Below are 14,849 nucleotides of genomic sequence, written 5' to 3'. Positions count from 1 at the left end.
ATTTGTGGCATTATTTTAAAGTTGTTTGGAGGGGAATTTTGGGCTGCCCCTAATCTGCCATCTTCCATCTGTTATTTTCTATTCATTAATTTTTTTAAAAATTTCATTTTTGTGTCCCTTTTCAAAAAGGATTTCTCTCACTTTTTTCATCACTCATCACCTCTTTCTTTCTACTTTAGACCCTCATTCTCTGATTCATGACCCCTATAATTATTTAGCCAATCTCTTTTCTCTGTGTTCCTCATACAATCAAAACTTTCAAAATACCCATTCTAAACTAACCCCTCGAGGGGATTTATCCTCCTGCCTTATAGAGCCTGCGCTGAGGGTTCCCTTTTTCCATTGTGCCTCACTCATAGACTAATGCCAATCATTTCAAGTGTCAGGAAGAACACTGCCCCATGGTAAGGGCCCATTCCCTACCATATCTCCTGTTATGCAGCTAATTGCTGATTTATAAACTCCCTTGGTTAACTTTTTTCCCCATTTGCCTCAAAATCTCCTCCCTGGATTCACGCTGTCTCACTCCCCCAGGTGCCAGGTGTTCTCAAGAGTTCCCCCTCCCCACTCCAAGCTAGGACAAATAGACTTTTCAAATTTCAACACCTTCAGACCACATCTCAGCAAGGCCCCCATCTTTGCGGTATGCTGCACATTCCCTACCACAAAAAGCATCCCGTCTTGGTATCCTGTCCCATTCCTTCTGCTTCTTAGTTGTCTGGCCTGTGGTAGCTGGACTGTTAGGTTGGTTTCATGGAGTTGTCAGCCCTGGTGCTATGGGCATGCTCCCACCTTTTGCTCCTAAAGAGCTGAGGCCATTGTGAGGCTATTGTGACCAGGGCAAATGTCTACAGCCTGAAGTCTGAGACTTCATAATACTAGAAAGTGGGAAGGGGGAAGTGTAATCTCAGGATGGGTTTTACTATAAATTTGTGTTGAGTTTTTGCGTCTGCTAGTTTACTCTATCTGCTAGCAGTGGGGGCGGTGGGAGAGTGGTACTGAGTGAGCTCAGGGTCATTGAGCTTCAGTTCATAGGTCTAGGGGAGGGGCTGTTTTGTATTGTTTTTTAATCTTCTCTTGCCTTCTGGGCGTCCCAGAGCTTGGATGTGTTGAAGTTGCTTCATCTTTGGCCCATAATTTCTTTTTCCGAGAGGTTTGAGAGGTTGTGAGGATCAGAGAAACTGTCGTTCATGTGATAATAAAGTCTAACTCAACCTTTAAAGAGCTTCGGTTTCTGCTTCTATAAAATGTAATATTTGAACTCTGCCTCACAAGGTTGCAGTGTGGAAAGCAGTTTACAATGCATAAAGTGCTATATAAACATGAGTTATTTTTATTATTTCTTTGAATTATGGTGCATAATAAAAACAGATTAGCTCTTTGAAATTTTACCATTTGGAGTCCCTATGTGCACTCTGTTAATAATTTATAATACTAATCCTACCTGTCTTATAATGAAGATTTTATTTATTATATAGTGATTAATTTTTCCTAAGCCTAATTTTACATGGACAAAATGAGAGAATGCATTTTAAAGTGACAAAGGATGGAAAAAGAAATTTAAGTATTTCAAATCACACATGAATAGTCTTTAATAAATAAAGACTTGGAATTGTACTTTGGAACATTGTCTTTCATTCAGAAATGAACATATAATGTGCTCCATAAGTCAGCACTGTGAGAAACTTAGGTTTGTTTTGTGGCTTTCAGTTAGGTGTTTCTAAAAGAACTTCACCTTCATTCACTTTGAAGAGACAAGCTCTTCCCCTGCACAGTCATTTCTGGAAACAAACTGATTCAAAACTTACATGACTGCTTCCTATTAAATCTATGAGCATATCCTGAATTTTTGTAAAGCTCTTAAAATCTATGTTCATATCCTGAATATCTGTAAACCACTTAATTTGCTAGGAAATCCTCTTCAAACAGGACACAGAAGAGTTAACTGGAGAGCCAGACAGTCTCTTGCTGATCTAGTAATGAGTAAGCAGTGCAGCCGCATGTCAGAAGCTTGCTGTGAACTCGGGTAACCCAGCTGAGCCCTTGGCTTGCCAAAGCTGGAGGAGGTAATCAGCTTGACCTGTGTGACCTTCCTGAGACTGCCCTGAGAAGCTTGTTTGCATATGACTCCTACATGCTGCTTAGCTGAGTATGAATCCCTTTTATAACAACTGATCCTGAGTCAGCTGTGAGAGGTAACATAATATAAATTAGTCAGTTATATGTTGCACAATATAGTAGGTACTTTTTTTTTTTAATTTAATGAGAACATATCCGGGAAATCCCCAAAAGATCTCCAGGAACTGCTATGACATCTGCCCTTCTAGCTTTATTAAAATAAATTGAAGCTTATATAACAGTCTGTCAGCACTTCACATATCTTAGTGGAGTTATGTTTCATCAAGTGGTCTGTTTTCTAAATTTCGCAGATTGATTTACTTTTATTTTTTCATTTGATTACGATCGTTCCCAAAGTATGGGGTAAGCTCAAGGGTGTCACATAGATATCGTTTACTCTATGGATTAAGAATACATTCAAGTGATTTCTAGAACTACTTCTTATTCTAACCCACTTGCCTGAAACCAGCTTTAAACATGACTCAAAACCCTCTGGGGCCCAGCAAGTCACCAAATATATTCTGGTTAAAAATAAAAAAGAATAATAGGCTGACAGTTAGTTGGTTCTAGACTCTAGATTCTTCTGTTAGTCTCCATAACAGACTAGAACGAAGTATAGAGCAGTAAACAATATCTCCCAAGGATGAATAATTTAAATAATAAAGATTAACCTGTCATGAAATATGAAATTCCAGAGAACATACAGCAACATCAATTTTCTTGTCTATAAAATAATAATACTTATTTCAGTGTTATTTTAAGATTCAAAGGAAGTGCGTATAAGTTGCTCTTCAAATCTCAAAAGTGCTATATCAGTGAGAGAAATTATATGTTTCTATCTGTTTTAGCTCAGTAGCAAGTTCTTTACTCAATAAGCTACAGACAAGTTCTTTTCAGAAAATATATTCATTGTATTGACGGCTGTGACAGACCTGAGGACAATGGTTTATGGATCTTGTTTGAAACAAATATATGATTTCATGTAGTATTTATAATGACAAAATAAATGTTTTTCTGCTTAACTCTTTGCTAAGTTCTTCCTTCCCTAGATGACACATTGCTTTTCAAATATCATCCATGTGTTGCTTTCCATACAAAAAACACAGAAGAAAACATTGCAGTGTGACTGATCCAGGAAACATGCAAAAGTTTAAGATGTAACCAATGGTCAGATATCATAAAATACAGTTTTCTTTTAGGATAGCACGTATGGTTGGATCAGCTGAAAAAGCTGCTTCCTTTGCTGCATTAAACTTAACATTATGCTTCTACTTTGCTCTTAAGGGAAAATATAAAGTTTATTGAAATTTGAAACAATAGATGGGAAATATTACTTGAGAGAAATCTATATGCATATATATGCAAATATAATATTTTTGTGTGCTATGTAAATTCATTTAAGTTTACATAAACATTTACTTCAACATTATGTAAGCTCATTGAGCCTTAAAGGTGGACTATTTCATCATTGTCTTTGTATCGAGTACACCTAGCATTCAATAAATGTTGATTGATTGATTTATTAAATAGGATAATACAGCTAATATAAGTATTACATATGTGGATATATTTGAGCACAACTGTAAAACATAGACAGAATACATAGAAGCTGTACTTTGTCCAGATTTGTTTGGGGTCTATAGGCTTGTTGTTTGATGTAGGCAGAGTACCGACTCTGTCAGTGCATCCAAGTATCAGCATGGAAAACAGAAATATTTTCAGAATCTAGTGACCAACTAGAATTAATATTTCAAAATACATGCCATGTGCTGGATTGAAGTGTATCATGTATCATTAAAGTTGGAGTCTGACACTCAATGCATAAAATCTATGCCACCTGCTGATTATAAAAAATGTCTTCATAATTTTTAATCACATTTCCTAGTTATTTTATTAAGACCTCTCATCTAATGTGTAGAATTCTATTCCAAAGAAAGTCACTTAAGGCCTTGTATTTATTTTGCCCAGATGGAACTTCATAGTTTTATAAATTTGACCTACTCTAGTCACATTAGAATGACAGAGTAGATTCTCAACTCTTTTTTTTTTTTGCTTTATTATCATTCATTGTCATTTCTCCAGAATAAGATGTCTGCACTACCTCAGAGGAAGAAGAGCTTTGTCAAAAACCTCTTTGTGAATCAGGGCCACTTTTATAAACTTAGTGGATTTTACACTTGGTAAATTATTCTGTAAGCCCTCTAAGTGTGTTCCTGTTTGCTCATTTCAATGTACTACCTACTGTCTATTTAGTATATACTGCTCTCTCCAAAGTTACTAATAATCTTTTAATTGACAAGTGTTACGAACTTTTCTCAATGCTCATTTTTCATGACACTTTCGGCACTGTTGACCACTCTCTCTCGGTTTTCTTGACACTGTCCTCTCTTGGTTTTCCTAGCTGTCTGACTGTTCCTTTCCTGTCCTCCCTGTTGGTTTATCATGCATATCATGCCCTATTTTGGGGTCTGGTCTGGGCCTCTGTCACTTCTCCCTCTATACTTTCTCACTTGGTGACCTCATTAGCTCCGATGAGTTTAGTTATCATCTCTATGCAGATCTAGCCCTAATCTCTCTCTGAAGCCCCCACCCCACATCTCCAACTTTTCAAACTGTATATTTCATAGATTTCTCAAACTCAGCATTTCCAAAACTATTTTTCTTTCTCCTCAACCACTCAAACCTCTCCAAAACAAAAATATGTCCAAAAAATAAAGGAACTTCAGCTGTTTCCATGATTTAGTACACCTAGAAGCCAGAAGGAAGTAAAAACAAACCAACCAACCCATGAACTGACTTCTGCAGTAAACTCATTCAGCACACACACATCCCCCATGCTTCATGCTACCAGCAGCTAGGCTACACAAGCCTACTCACACTGAATCAAAACTAAACCCGACCCTACACCCTGGTCTGTCCTCTCTCTTTCTAGTGCCATAGAGATGTCTGCTTCTAGATACAAAAACCTGCTTGGGCCAGGCCAGATAGCCAGCCAGTATGTCCCTATAGAGCTCAAAACCACATCCACTCATGCCTCTTCCCAGAGCCTCAGAGACCCAAACTATAAAAATTAATCCTGTAGCACCAGCAGGGAAGCTCTCTGAATTACTAGTGCCAGGCTAGAGAACTAAGGAACAGAAGGAGTAGGGGTAGGACATTGGGGCAGGAAATAGTGTATGTATGTATGTATGTGGGGGGTGGTTTGCTCTTCACTAAGCCTGAGGGAAACTACTCAGCATACATCTGGGGCCAGTTGTCCATCCAAAAGTCACCCAAAAGGAAGAGACCTAGGCTGGTGTACCATGAATTGCTTAGTGTGAGAGAAGTAACTCTTTGAGATTCAGCCCCCAAGAAAACTACCATCAGAGGGGAGAGAACCAGAGTCAGAAAGTGAGTAACAGGGAAAAATAATGGGGGGGGGGGGAAGACCAGAATTACCAAAGATATAACCATATTCCACAATATGTATAATCTAAATGGATTCTCCTACTTAATTTTAATGATCATACTACAATAAAATTAGAAGATCATATACATCTCATAGCTATAGGTAGGAGAGGATGATGAACAATGAAGGAGGGGAGGGAAGGAGAAATCAGAGAGCTAGGAAAACTAAAAGAAAGCAACATCAAGAAAAGCCAGAGAGGAGAGATTATCTTGAAGGAGAGAGTGACCAATAGTGCCAAAGCCTGCAGATATATCAAGAAAAATGAAGATTGAGAAAAGGCAATAAGATCTGACAATTTAAAGATCATTGGTAACTTTGGAGAGAGCAGTATATATTAAATAGACATTAGGTAGTATGTATTCTTAGTCAAACAAGAGACAGAGGTAATTTAAAATGATAAATAGATAGATAAGAAATAGACAATTTTGATTAAATAAAACTGAAATTCTTCTGCATAGACAAAATGAATGCACTCAGGATAAGAAGGGAAGTGGTCAAAGGTAAAAAGTTTTGTATCAGATTTCTCTGATAAATGTTTGGTATCCAATATATATTGTTGTTGAGTCATTTCAGTCATGTCCAACTCTTTGTAACCCTATTTGGGGTTTTCTTGGCAGAAATATTGAAGTGGTTTTCTATTTTCTTCTTTAGCTGACTTGCCCAGGGTCACAAGCTAGTAAGTGTCTGAGGCCAGATTTGAATTGGAAGATGAGTCTTCCTGACTCCAGGCTCAGCTCCACCTAGCTGCCTCCCCAAAATATATAAACATACATAGTACATATTATTTATGACTATAGACAATATAATATGTAATTATATATGGTTATGTCTAATATATAATACTATAATATATTGTGTATATTAGAGTATACATAATCATAATTCTGTAATATTATATGTTATGTTACATATAAAAGTTATTATAATTATAAATTAGTATATACATATAAGATGAACAGTCATTGTCCAATACGTAATTAGTCAGAAGATATGAACAAATATTTCTCAAAAGACACATTGCAAAGACTTCCCAACCACATGAAAGAATACTCCAAATGACAAATAATAAGTGAAACACAAATTGAAGCAACTCCAAGGTTTTACCTCACACCCTGCAAATTGGTAAAGATGACACAAAATGGTGATACTCAATTTGGGAGGATTTGTGGAGTGATAGGCATACTAACACATTGCTGGTAGAACTGTGAATTAGTACAATCATTTTGGAAAGCAATTTGGAATTATAAAAACAAAGTGACTAAGATATCTATAGTGTCTGAACCAGAGACTCCATTACTGGGCTTATACCCTAAGGGAGCTATCAATAAGAATTAAGTCCCTATAGACACCAAAATATTTTCTTATAGCAAAGAATTAAAAATAAAATAGATGTCTATTATTTGAGGAATGGCTAGACAAATTGTGGTACATTGGTACAGTGGAATATTACTGTGATATAAGAAATGACATGTATGATGAATGTAAAGAAGAATGTAAAAAATTTACATGAACTGATGCAGAGTGAAGTAAGCAGAGCCAAGAAAACAATGTATATAGTATCTACAATAATGGAATTGCTGGGGGAGGGAGGAAGTAAGGAGAAACCACATACCAAGAAATAAAAAATGAATGTATCAAAATTATAAACATCAAATAGGACTTGAAAGAAGATATATTTAAGAATATAGCCCTTTGTGGAGGTGGGAGGTCTGCAAATGTTACATATTGAGCATTTTTTGAGTTTTTCAATATATTCATCAATTGTGTTTCTTTTTTCCTCTTTAAAAATGAATACTATTTGTCATTTGGGATGGCTATCTTGAGGAATGGGAAAAGAAAGGATACTAGGGATAACTAATCATGTAAGAAACAGAAGACATCATTAAGAACTTATAAAAAATAAAATGAAAAATGGAAAATAAATGAAAAAATGCTAAGAATAAGAACCTTTTCCCAATTGATAAATGGTCAAAAGATAGGAATAAAAGTTTTCAGAGGAACATATCCATTCTCTTAATAGCCATATGAAGAAATGCTCCAAATCACTAATGATTAGATAAACATGAATAAAAACAACTCTAAAGTACCACTGAACAACCATGATATAGGCAAACTTGATAAAGTTAAGTAACAGATGCTGGGAAGACTGCGGGAAAATAGGTACTCCAATGCACTGTTAGTGGAACTGTGAAATGGTCCAGGTATTTTGGAAAGCAATTTGGAACTTTGCCCAATGGACTATTAAAGTATGCATACCCTTTGACCCAGTCATTTCTCTACTAATAGGTCTCTATTGCAAAGAGATCAAAGAAAGTGGAAAAAAAACTCACGTGTATATAAAAATGTTTATAGCAGCTCCATTTGTAGTGGCAAAGAATTAGAAACTGAGGAGATGTCCATCAGTTGAGGAAAGGCTGAACGAGTTATGATATATGAGCATGATGTTATGCTTTAGTGCTGTAAGGAGATGGTTGAAGGGAATGGTTTCAGAGAAACCTGAGAAGACTTACATGTGAATTGAGCAGAACCAGGAGAACAATTTATGCAATAACAACAATATTGTAAGAACAAACAACTTGGAAAGCCTTGGGAACTCTGATCAACACAATGACAAACCAGTTCCAAAGGACACATGATGAGACATGCTACACACCTCTAAACAGAGAGGCATATTTTTTTTTGACATGGCCAATGTGGAGATTTGTTTTTCTAGACTATACATGTTTATAACAAGTTTTGTTTTTCTTGCTTTCTCAATTGGACAAAGAATCAGAAATGTAAGTGGGTGAAAGTGGACCTGAAAATTAAATAAAATTGAATTTAAAACAAAAAATAAACAGAAGACAAAGGGCCCAAAGAGAGCCTTGGGCCATAAGTATGGGATTGGATTTGGATAATGATCCAGTAAAGGAGAGATCAAACAGAGAAAACAAGTGTCACAAAAACCCAGAGGAAGAGTATCGTGAGGAAAGGTGGCCGATGACAATAAATGCTACAGAGAGGTCAAAAAGGTTTTTTGTCAATTGTTGTTCAGTTGTTTCAGTTATTTCCAACTTGTCGTGATCCTATTTGCAGTTTTCTGGGCAAAGACACTGGAGTAGTTTGCCTTTTTCTTCTCTAGTTTATTGTACAAAATGAGAAAATTGAGGCAAACAAGATTAAGTGACTTTCCCAGAGTCAAACAATTAACTAGTAAGTGTCTGAGGCTGGATTCGAACTCAGGTTTTCCTGACTCCAGGTCAGGCACACTATCCACTGCACCACCTAGCTACCCCTCAAAAAAGGATAAGGAATGAAAAAGACACTGGATTTTGAAATCAATGAATGAGTGGTAACTTTAAACAGATCAGTTTCATTTGAGTGATAAGATTGAAGTCAACTGCAAGGCATTGAGAATAGAGTGAGAGGAGAGGAGAAAATTAAATAAGTGTATATTTTTTTTCTAGAAGTGACTAATAAAGGAAAAAGGTTAAAAAAAAGATAGAGAATGACTAGAGGGAATAGTAGTGTTGCCATTTTTTAAATGGTAGAAATCTGGGGATGCCTGGGGATGCCTGGGTATGCATCAAAGAAAGAGTCAGTCCATAGGGAGAAACTGAAAATTAGAGGGGAAGGATAATTGTGAGGCAATCTTTGAGAGGAGATAGTAAGGCATATGAGGACTATTTCCAAGAATATATGCCTCAATTTCTTTCCTAGTGTCTGAGGGACATCAACAATCCATAATTTTCACCATATTTCTTGACTGTGAGAATCATGAATACCCATATTGTATGAGGTGCTCATCTTGGATTAAACTATGTTCTACCTAGAAGCATTAGTTCTATTTTTCTCACTACTCGTATGTGTTTCTATGAAGTTGTACCAAGAACAGGGACCAGAGCTTTACATTTCTTTTTCATATTCAGATTGCAACCTAGAAGGCAGTAAAAATTAGATAATATGTTTATATAGAAACTTTTGATTGATGCTGGGGGAAAACATGTAGTATTTTGTTAAATCTAGAAAGAACTTCATAAATGATCTAGTTCAATGCAATAGAAGTTTCTAGAAAGAGGAGAATGGTGAGCGAAGAGTGTCCAACACTAGTGATGGTAACTGATGCAATCTATCTTGATTCCACTGCTCCTCTTTTCACCTTACCCAGTCTCTAATCACAGGTTCTTTCTTACTTTTTTTCTTTCAGTTTAAACCTTTTTTATGCTCACAAACTCCAGAGTTGGATTTTGTTCTACTTATTACAAATTCTTTCCTAAATCTCTCTTTTCTTATTATTCTCTCTTCTTTCTCCTAGTTTTCTTCTGTTTCCCTGTTTTGTTCAATATATTTCTTTTTTTTGCATGTTAAAATAAATATATTAACTTATACATCCAAAATACGCATCATGCACTCAAAAGAAGTCTCTTTAGGATAACATCAGCTTATTCTAACTAGTATTCAACATATTTCTACATAAAATTCTGTGTGTTCCACTTTTACTTTGTCTGATTCAAATGAAAATGAGATTCATGTGACACCTGCTTCTTCCCCACCTCTTCATGTTGGTATAATCTCATCTACCCTTTTCTTGCCCCCTTCTTTACTTGTGTATTCTGTGATATTCCTGTGGGCTTTCATTTTAGAATTTTAAGAGGTGACTGGTGGACTCTTTTTATTTTCAGTTTTCCCTCTGGTTTTAATAGATGTGGACAGTTTTCATTTCTAGATATCCAGGTTTTTTTAGTGGTGATATTTTTCAGATACTCTGATGATTTCTTAGATTATCTCTCGACCTATGCCCAGGTCAGTTTTTTTTCATCTTTAAGAGATACCTTACATTTTCTTCTACTTTCAATCTCTTTATTTTGTTTTATTATTTCTTACTGTCTCATGGAGTAATTTATTTCTATTTGGTCCATTGTAATTTTCATGGAGTCTGTTAATTGGGTAAGGTTTTGTGTTTCCTGTACCGCTATTTGTTGCTTCAATTCTTTCCTCTAGCTATCTTTTCATTATATTCTAATTTTAAAACACTTTCTTCATTTCCCTAGGAATTCTGGTTGACCTTGTGGCCAAGATATGTTTTTGTTTGGGGCTTTCCTTATAGATTTTGTGGAGTTATTTACTTGCCTTGAACATCCTTGTACCCACAATATTTAAAAAAATAACTGTTGATGTTTTCTTTTTACTCTAATCTTACTTCCTGAATTGGGACTCTGTGTCAAACTATGCACATATCTGTAAGGAATGGTGTTTGGTGCTGCTCTGTATTATCTGAGGTCCTGCCACTATTTCCTGAAGATACCAAGTACTGTGCTCTTTAGGGGCCCTAGGAACAGTTCAGGCCAGTACATTATAAACTTTCAGAGCTTTAGAGCACAGTCTGATTGCTGCCCTCCAGCTTTGCAATCATCTGACCCTGGACTGTAGTCAGAGCAACATAGCTTCACTCCTGATCCCCATCTTGGAAGCTTTCCATCCTGGACACTCTTGGAGCCAGGCTTTTCTGGCTTGACCCCTTCCCTAGTGCCTGCAGGTTTCTAGCTATTTCTTTGCACTTTAATTTGGGCTGAAAATACACATAATGAATTTCATCTCGGATTTCTTAATCTTTTTTCAATCTTGATGGAGTAGTTTTATTAGAGGTGAGCTGACGGTTCCAGATTACTTCACTCCCTTAGCCAAAAGTCCCACCAGAGAAGTTTCTGAGGAGGAAAGGGGACTGGATAATCTCTAAGATTTCTTAAAAGCAGTAACATTCTGACAGACATAATCTGAAGTCACATATTAACATAATTAAAGAGATCAAATTATAGAAGCCTGAACTCAGAGATTCTTCCTAAAATCAAGCTACTGGCTTTCTCTAGGCTAGTCAGAGAATCTAGAAGAGTCAAGAACAAGCTGTGGGATGAATGATTGACCTTGACCTTCATACCTACTTCCCTTTTTAATGGAAAAACAAAGGAAGCTAATCATATACTCCGCTCACATGTTTTTGATATGCTTCTGCTCAGTATGTTCATAAAAATAGTTTACAAGGAGGAAGTTGGTACTGTTATAGGTAAGCATTATAATCGACATCTACTAACTTGTTGAAAATGGTATGAATATAAATAGAGGAGGGGTTAAGAAATATCATGGCCATTAATCTATTTTTGGTCATATGCCTAGCAATGGAAATATCTAGGACAAAAGGCATAGAAATTTTTATCACTTTCTTTGCATAATTCCAAATTACTTTCCAAAATAGTTGGACTACTTCATAGCTCCACAAACAGGGTAGCAAAGTGCCTACGTTTCCACAACCTCTTCAATATTAACTATTCCTTGTGTGTGAATTGAAACTTTATTAGTGAAATGAAGTATTCTTTCATATGATCCTTTTGAAAAATGTTTGTCCATATCCTTTAATCACTTATTTTTAGGAGAATGACTTTTGGTCTTATAAATTTCTGTTAATTGCTTATATCTTGGATATCAGACTCATATTAGAGATATTTGGTATATTCACTTAGCTGAATGCTTCCTTTCTCACCTTAGTCCCATTAATTTTATTTATGAAAATGTACTTAAGTTTTATGTAATTAAAATTAGCTGTAGCATTTTGTCTTTTATGATTGCTCGAACCCTATATTTGCTTAAGAATTCATCCACTCCATACCTTTGAAAAATACCTAATCTGGTTCTCTTTTATTACTATATTTTTGTTATGACCTTTAATATTCAGGTCATGTGTTCATTCTGAGTTTATTGTGGCATATGGTGTATTATGTTGGTCTAAAGCTAATTTCTGCCAAACTTATCTCTGTTTTCCCCAGCAATTCATATCAAAGAGGAAATTCTTTCTTAGGCAATTTATGCCTTCGGGTTTATCAAATACTTAATTATTGGGTTCAATTATTTCTAGTCTATTCAATTATTATGTAGTCTGTTCCACAGACCTGGTTTTAAATTTTTAACCAATAACAGATAGTTTCAATGATTATTACTTTGTTATATTACTTGAAGTATGAAAGTGCTAGTCTTCCTTCACAGTCCCACTTTTTTCATTATTTCTCTTCTTTTCTTCCAAAAGAATTTGGTTATTGTTTTGCTTAATTTTATTATCTCCTTGGTAGCTTGATTAATGTAGCACTAAAACTGTTGGCTAATTTAGATAATATTATTGGTTTTATTATATTGGCACAACCCAGCCATATCCTTCCAATTATCTGTGCTCTTTTTCTTTAGGTGCCATCTTGTAATTATATCTATAAGTTCTTGACGGTGTTATGGTAGATTTACTCCCAGATATTTCATGCACTTCATAATTATTTTCAATGTGACTTCCCTTTGTATATACTCTAAGGAGGTCGTTGTTAAAAGGAAAGTCACTTTATATGACCAATATTTATAGCAGCACTTTTTATAGTTTTCCTTGATAATTTCTTAAAAGATGATGTCTAGGCTCTTTTTTTGATCCTGGCTTTCAGATAGTCCAATAATTTTTAAGTTCTCTCTCCTGGATCTATTTTCCAGGTCAGGTTGTTTTTCCAATGAGATATTTCACATTCTCTTCTATTTTTTCATTCCTTTTGATTAGTGTTACAGTGACTTGATTTCTCTAATTGTCCCTCTCTTCCAATTTCTCCATTCTAATTTTTAAGGAAGCATTTTCTTCAGTAAGCTTTTGGACTTACTTTTCCATCTGGCTAAGTTTGCTTTTAAGGGCATTCTTCTCCTCATTGGCTTTTTGGACCTCTTTTGCCATTTGGGTTAGGCTATTTTTTAAGGTGTTATTTTCTTCAGTATTTTTTTGGGCCTCCTTCAGCATCACTCACAGTTTTTCCTCTACTTCTCTTACTTGCTTCTCAAAATCCTTTTTGAGCTCTTCTATGGCCTGGGACCAATTCATATTTTTCTTGGAGGCTTTGGATGTAGAAGCTTTGGCTTCATTTTCTTCTGGTCGTATGTTTTGATCTTCTTTGTCATCAAAGTAAGATAGTATAGTCTGACTCCTTTTGCGCTGCTTGCTCATGATCCTGGCCAATTACTTGAGTTATAAACTCTTTGTTAAGGTAGGAATCTGTTTCCAATGTGGAGAACGGACTGTCCCAAGCTTCAGGGGTTTTGTGTAGCTGTGTTCAGAAATACCTCTAGGGACCTGTAAATTTTCAGTTCTTCCAAGGTGGTATGATCAAGGGTGAGGTGTTTACTCCTTTCCTGGCCTGTGCTCTGGTCTACAAGCACTCTTTTCTGTCTTGGAACTGTGAGGAGGGTTTCCTATCCACAGCCACTACAAGCTTCACTAGACCAGCGCTCCTCCTCGCCCTAGGTCCACCACCCAGAACTGTGACCGAGATCCAAGCACGGGCAAAGCAAGAGAATCCTGCACCAGCAGAGAGTTTCCTGCATTCTCCCTCTGATCAGCCACTCGATTCTCCCTCTGACTGAGGGCCGGGAGCTCAGGAGGGCCGCGGCCCTGAGGGCACGCTCGGGACTTGCATCTGAGACCTAGCTCCTTCTCTCACCGCAGTCAAAGACTTTTCCCACTGACCTTCCATGTTGTCTTTGGCGTTCCTGGGTTGAGAAGTCTGGAAACTGCCACAGCTGCCTGCGATTCAGTCCTCTGAGGCCTGCTCCAGGGTTGCTGCGGCCTGCGTGCCCATGCCAAACTGCGCTCCTCTCCCAGCCTGGGGCGATATACCTTTCCGATCAACCATTCTGGCTGTCTTGGACCGGAAATTTGTTTCACTCTGTCTTTTTGTGGGTTCTGCTGCTTTAGAATTTGTTTAGAGCCATTTTTTATAGGTATTTGGAGGGGTTTGGGGGAGAGGTCAAGCAAGTCACTGCTTTTACTCCACCATCTTGGCTCCACCCCCCAGCACTTTTTATAGTAACTAAAAACTGAATAGATTCCTATCAATTGGGGAATAGCTAAGTATGTTATGACACATGAATATGATGGGATGTTACTGTTCTGTAAGAAATGATGACTATAGAAAAGCACAAAATCTTTTATAGGGAATGATGATTATAGAAAAGCTTGAGCTGATGACAGAACCAGAAGAATGGGAGTGGAGGAAGCAATATACACAATGACTATAACAATGCAAATGGAAAGGACAGAAACAACAATATAACAAAAGCTGAATGTTGTGATTATTAATGATCAAGGTAGACTTTAAAGAAGAGATATGAAAAGGCACAGACTCCTTTGCAAAGTTGGGAGACCACAGGAGTAAAATACTGCATGTATCAGATTGTTTTTTTGGCTAAATTACTTTTTCCCTACTATTAAAATTCCATTTTAAATGATGGTTTC

The sequence above is a fragment of the Vombatus ursinus genome, unplaced genomic scaffold (genome assembly GCF_900497805.2).
Source record: "Vombatus ursinus unplaced genomic scaffold, bare-nosed wombat genome assembly UNPS02014924.1, whole genome shotgun sequence".
Lineage (NCBI taxonomy): Eukaryota > Metazoa > Chordata > Mammalia > Diprotodontia > Vombatidae > Vombatus > Vombatus ursinus.
This window is presented reverse-complemented; position numbering follows the sequence as displayed.